This window comes from Oxyura jamaicensis, chromosome 14 (assembly GCF_011077185.1).
Source record: "Oxyura jamaicensis isolate SHBP4307 breed ruddy duck chromosome 14, BPBGC_Ojam_1.0, whole genome shotgun sequence".
NCBI lineage: Eukaryota > Metazoa > Chordata > Aves > Anseriformes > Anatidae > Oxyura > Oxyura jamaicensis.
Window position 1 is genome coordinate 3,038,777 of NC_048906.1, and position 6,170 is coordinate 3,044,946.

The window sequence follows — 6,170 nt, forward strand, 5'->3', positions numbered from 1 at the left end:
GCGCAGTTGGGGAGGAGGAAGGTTTTGATCCCCCGCCAAGCCCGCACAACCCTGTCCAAGTTCACACTGGCAGATAATGAGCTTTAATGAGCAGGTCACACTAATTGGTAAGTGATCCCAGACCCATCTGTGGCAGAGGCGAAGGAAGAGCAGAGGCAGCGCCGGGCGAGGAGAGGGGCCGGGGCTGCCTGGGCTGGTTTGGGAGCGGGGGCTCTGCCGCCTGCACGGGGGCTGCTGGCATGGGGACAACCCCGGGCAGGGTTTGCAACCAAAACCCTGAGCAGGGTTTGCAAGCACGACCCCAGGCAGCGCTTACAAGCAGGACAAGTGGGGTTTGCAAGCAGAGCCACGAGCAAGGGTTGCAAGAGTCCTTGGGCAGCTTTGTGAGCATCACCGGGGCAAGGTGGGTAGCCAAAAAGAGGCAGGGCCATACCTTGCCTCCCAGTCCCAAGTTCTTTAGCAAGCACAAATGGGGCATGGGGAGCTGGAGGATTTTGCACAGCGGTGGGCAGGAGGAGGTCAGGTTGCCCCCGCAGCCATGAGCCGAAGCAGGGCAGGGTGGGCCCGGCTGGCTGGCCCGAGTGGCAGACGTATGGCGCTGACAAGGCAATCCTAATCGGAGATCATTGTAAATTCCCCTCTCAAATGGAGTGGAAAAATGCTATTAAGCTAATATAGCATCGCGGGGGAAGGACGCACCGCCACCGCGGTCTCCAGGGAATCGCGGCCGTAAGGAGGGGAAGGAGCAGGAGTGCTCGGGGCAGGGGGAGCACAGAGCGGCGCTGGGCTGCCCAGCCCTGCCCTGCTGCTCCCTGCCTCGGTTTCCCCAAAAGGCTGAGGGATGGGGAGCTCTGTCCCACCGCTGGGAGCCCCCAGGAGCTGGGTGAGGGGCTGGCTGGGGTGGGACAAGGTTTGCTATGGGGTGAAGGGTGTTATTTGCCTTTCCTCATGGCCCTGTGCCTTTACACCCTCTGCCACCAGCATGACAATGTCATCCACAAACCCCAGCCTGCTGCTTCTTCTCTCTGACCCATCCTGCATCGCCTGCACTCCTGCTTGCCAGCAGCTCTGCCAGTTTCTGGTGCCACAGCCCCGTGCATCCCACTATAGCCCAGCACCACGCTGCGCAGTGAGGGCAGGTACGGCTGGAGCTGGGGCCACCCAAACTGCAGCTGTGGGGTGCTGGGACCCCCCCAGGCCAGGCCAGCCCCCAACCACGGGCTCCTCGCCCGCAGCACAGGGTGCTGCAGCAGCCGTGCTCCCTTCCCGACACTAAGTGGCAGCCTCTGCCTGGCTTTGGGGCAGCACCCGGGCAGCACAGCCTGGGGGCTGCAGGCAGGGGCAGGGAGCTGCAGCCTGCTCTGGGGCTGCAGCGTGGCCAGGGGGCCCAGGAAAGCCCCCCCTGCCCGTAAATATCTGGCTGCAGGCAGCGTGCTGGGTGTTATCTCCTCCAACACGGCCAAGGGTGCCAGGCTGAGCCGTGCCCGGGGTCACACCAGCTCGACACCAGGAGCACAGCAAGCGGCTGGCAGCTCTTGGCACCATCTGCCGAGCTCGACTCCCCACGCACTGAGCAGCGTCTGGGGATGAAAAAATGCTGCTTTTACCTGCCTGCCGCAGGTATTTCCACGGGCTGGCATCCCGCCGTGGTGATTTGCGGTGCTGTAAAGCAGCGCAGGGACAGAAACGAGTCCTGGGAGCCGCATCCTGACCGTGCCTGCGAGCACGCAGCGTGCCCACGCTTCTGGAAGCGCGTCGGGGCTTGTGCTGTGCAGGGGGAAACACGGCTGTTCCTGCAGCACGGGGTGGGGGAAAGAAATTCAGCATCCAGCATGGGGGTTGTGGTGGAAGCCCCCGGCTCAGCCCAGTGCCAGAGATCAAAAAGGGGCAGCGTGACCCAGGGCAGTCCCCGCTTCATCCCAGGTGCTGTCCTTGGCACGACACCAGGGCTCAGCCTCGGGGAGCACCGAGCTGTGGCTGCTCCCTCAGTCCGTCCTGCAGCCAGTTACACGCACACCTCGACCCCACGGTCACCCAGAGGGGTAAACGGCTCCTGCAGGGAACTTCTCCCCAGGTTGGGGCCAGCATCACCCAAGGATGCGGTGGCCCCAGCCCTGCTGCCACTGGATTGCAGCTGTGAGCACCAAAAACGCACAGCCCCAGCTCGTGGCTAAGTCCCCCATCCAAAAAATAAATGAGAAACCCAGCCTCTAGCAGAGCTGGGAAGCCGAGGACCGGTGAATTCTGAAACCCAGTCCTCCACCACCCCTAACCCCCACTGGCTTCCCGCATCTCCCTCATCTCCCAGCTGCCGTGCCCCAGCTCGGGCTGCTGAGTTATTTCCCTCGCTGCCGGACGATTTGTGGCCACCTGCCACCGCTCCGGGGCTCGGGGCTGCTCGGAGGAACCATCCAGCATCTCCCCCCTTCCCCGGCGTAAATCAGCGGCAGGCAGCTGATTTCAGCGGGGCTGATTTACGCCGGCGGGAGGACGCTCCCAAGTACCTCCATGATTTAGCAATCCCATTAGGGCCCTGCCACTTCTGCGGAACGGGCGCAGCGGGTCGCTTTGTCTTCTCCTGGCGAGGCGGCGATTAGCGGGGACAGCCGGCTGCACATCCCCGGCCCTGCTCCCCGAGCGGGGAAACCTAAAAACCTCCTCGCTGATTTACAGCAGGCAGGATGAAGCCGGTCCCATCTGCTACCCCAGGCACCTACTCGATTTTTTTTTTTTTTTTTTAATAAAAGCCGCACATGAGAGCGAGCTGCAAGAGGCGACGGAGCTGCTGTGGAAGTGTCTTTCACGGACACGCTTCTCGGGGAGGCAGAAGCTGCGAGGCAGCAGGAGCTGAATTTGCCTCCGCAGGAACCCTGGAGAAGCAGAGGAGCCAAACGTCACGCCGCAGATGGGAGGATGAGGCAGACAAGCCAAAAAAGTCCCCCAGAAAAAGGAAAAACTCCTGGCGGGGCTTTCTCAGCCTCCTGTCCCCGGCCCTCCCTGCAGCCCTGCGCATGCCGGGGGCACGGGGCCGTTCACGGTGCTCTGCGGACCCTTCTCCGGGCACACGAATGGAGAAAAACCAGGCAGGCAGCACCGCTCACCCCTCGGCCAAGCTGCCAAATGACTGAACGACCACAGCAGCGCTTTGCAGCATCATTTATTTTTTTTTTTTCTTCCAGCAGATTTAGCAGCAGACCGGCTTTTACGGTGCAGCTCTCCCTTCCGTCGCCTTATCCATCCCCCGTAACGCACCACCCCCTGCAAGAAGCGAGGGAAGCAGTTAAAAACGGGCCATTTCAGGGAAGCAGCACTTGGCAGCGGCACCCCCCGACAAAATGGCTCCTCGAGGAGCTGCTGCAGCCCTCCGTGCTCTGATTTCAAGGCCAGGCAATTAGCACAGCAAGCCGGGCTCGCAGGTGGGGGCCGGCTGCTGTGGCAGGGTGCTGAGCCCGGCAGCAGGGGCTGAGCAGCCAGGGCCGCGCTCGCCCTGGCTCAGAGGGGGAGATTTGCAGGTCCTGCGGGTGGGAGGGAGGATGAATCCGTCCCTGGGCTGGAGGCTGAACGGTTGGAGGAGCACCTGGAAGGCGGCTGTGTGCAGGAGGCTTTGCCTGCCGCAGATAACGCCAGCCCAGCGAGCAGGATGGAATTAAACTTCCCGTGGGGAAAACCTGTCTCGCGGCTGGTTTGGCAGCCTTTCCGCCTGTGCCTCGCTCGTCTGGGTGGCAGTCTCAACACCGTGGGCTGCTCCACGGCTTTTTTTTTTGGGGGGGGAAGGCTCCTGCTGCATCGCCCCGGCACCCAGCTGGGGCACCCAGGGCGCAGCCTCTCCCATCGCACCCAGGCACAGCCAAAGGCCAGGGCTGGATTATTCCCTTATGGCACTATTGCCACCAGGAGCATCGTGTCCTGAGCATCTTCCCTTGCTCCCTGGCGGGGACGTCCCCAGGATTTGCCATCCCCAGAGGTGGGGGCCCATGGGGCTGGCCCTCCCCTGCCACTGCTCCCCTCGCAGCCGAAGAGGAGCAGCTTTCTGGGGGGGAAAAGGAGGTTTTAACCTAAGACTGACCACAGGGAAAAAGGCTTTCCTGCCTAAGTATTAATTGAGATTAATTACAGCCACAGGGAAATGATTTGCATTCGCTAAATCAATCACCTACTGCTCAGCACCCCGGGTGCATTTTGCTTGCAACTCGCTGCTTGGCTCGGGCACGTGTCCAGCGTTGAGTTTTCCTGGTGTTGCACCCCCAGCGCACGCTCCCACTTCCCTCCCCAAGGCCCTTCACCCATTTCCCCCACCCTGAAGACCCTCGAGACCTCCCCTGGGCAGCTGCCTCTGCCCCAGGAGGAGATGAGCACCCAACAGGAGTGCAAAGAGCATCTCTGCTAATGCGCAGGGGGGTCCATTCCCCTTGGCTTCTGCCCTTGCGTCTTGTAGCAGATGTCCTCAGGTTGCTGGTGTTTTTTTTTTCTTTTTTTCTTTCTTTCTTTCTTTCTTTCTTTATTTTTTTTTTAAATCAGTGCTTAAACGTGTTGCTTCATGTGCTGGCATGCCTGAGCAGCAGCCCGTGGTGGGGTTTCATGTGTCCATCCTCCCTTTCCCCTCGCCTCTGCGGTGCAGCCCCGTGCTGAAGGCAGGACCGGTGCCACCATCAGCTCTGTTGGGCAAGAAGGGAGCTGGGGGGACCCAGCCCATGACCTCCTCTGGCCAAATTTCCCCCATCCCTCCCCTTCCCCTTCCTCCTCCAGGAAAACCCAGCTGCCGGCAGCTCGGTGCAACGCTGGGCTGCGACGCTGCAGCCTCGGAGAGCTGGAGACACACCGCGTCCTGCGTGCTCGGACAGGGCTGGATTTACTTCTGGCCATAATAACCCCACAGTGCCACGGCCTCGCCATGTCACACCACTTGGCCAACGCGCTCTTGCTGTTGGAGATCCTGGTGAAAATGAAATCGTGCCAGACGGGCAAGGATCGGGGCTGCTCGCTTCGCCCGGCGCGGCTGAGGGCGGCGAGCGCGTGATGTTGTTTCTCCCTCGCGGTCTCTAGGATTAGCTTAATAGCACAGGGAAATAACAGGATGAAAAATTTGCTCCCCTCCAAGCACTAAAAGCCAAGTTTCAAGGTTAATTGTCTGCCCTGTAGGAATAGCTTTTGCACGCTGCAAGGGGCTTAATTAGTGTCATTTTAGCCAAGCAGGGAGAGCACGCCCTAAACCAGTCCTGCGTGCCCCCGAGCCCATTTTCCTCTCGACGTGGCGGTCAGAGAGGTGATGGATTGCAGGCAGCCTCCCTGCACCAGCACCCCACCAGGCTGGATTTGGGGCCGATAGGGAAACCCCAAGAAGTTCTTCTCCAGCTGCGCAGCTGCAGCCTCGTGCCCCATCCCTGCACCAGCTGCACCCGCGGCTGCTGCGCCCGCGGGGTCTGTGCCTGGCACTTTGCGAGCTCCTCGGGGGGACCCGTTGTGCTGCAACGTGATGGAGAGGGGGAAAACAAACTGTCTGCAGCCCAGCACGGCGCCGTTGGGCACCATCGAGGAGCCGGGGCGGCTCCTTTCAGCCTGGGCTTGGAAACCAGGGCAGCGCCTGCAGCGGGGCTCTGCTGGCGAGGAGGCAGCGGCGACCCAGGGCTTTCCCAGCCCAGGGTGGCTGCTTCCCATCGCAGCATCCTCGGCAGTGGGTGCCCCAAAAGAGGGTCCCCGTGCCCTGGCACGGAGCCGCCGGCCGCCCCTGCGCGCCGTTTCCCAGCTCCCGGCGTCATTCCTCGCCGGCTCCGGCTTGCGGAGCCCGCAGGGATGGCCGTGACCTCCTGAGCAATCCGGGCCAGGAGGCTTCCCTGGCCGCCTGCCCGTCTGGGCTGGAGCAGACCTTGGAGAAGAGCAGCCCGTGGGGACTTCAAGTTTTCCCCACGCTGAAGAATTCGCTGCAGCCCCCGCTAAACCCATCCGCTGGAGAAGCCTCCTGGTCGCCGGCCCCCACCAGGGGTGGGTGAGGGATCCGTCCCGTTCTGCAGGAGGGCTCCAGCCTCTCCTCCTTCCCCCCCTGCCCTTTGGACTCCAATTTCTCACCCAGCTGCCGATGTCCAAACGGGGCCCCAGGGGTGAGCGTGGCTCCCCACCAGCATCAACAAACAGAAAACATCCGCCCCGACAGACGGCACCGCTGCTTGCCGGGC

At 62.0% G+C, this 6,170-nt stretch overlaps 1 long non-coding RNA gene across 1 annotated transcript; it reads right to left on the bottom strand.

Moving 5' to 3' along the window:
* Positions 1 to 736: 736 nt before the first annotated feature.
* LOC118174058 lies at positions 737 to 2,578 on the bottom strand. The gene is made up of 3 exons (XR_004754521.1): positions 2,065 to 2,578; positions 1,000 to 1,858; positions 737 to 862 (listed from the first exon to the last, which is right to left on the bottom strand). It is a non-coding gene; the product is annotated as an uncharacterized LOC118174058 (long non-coding RNA).
* Positions 2,579 to 6,170: the final 3,592 nt, after the last annotated feature.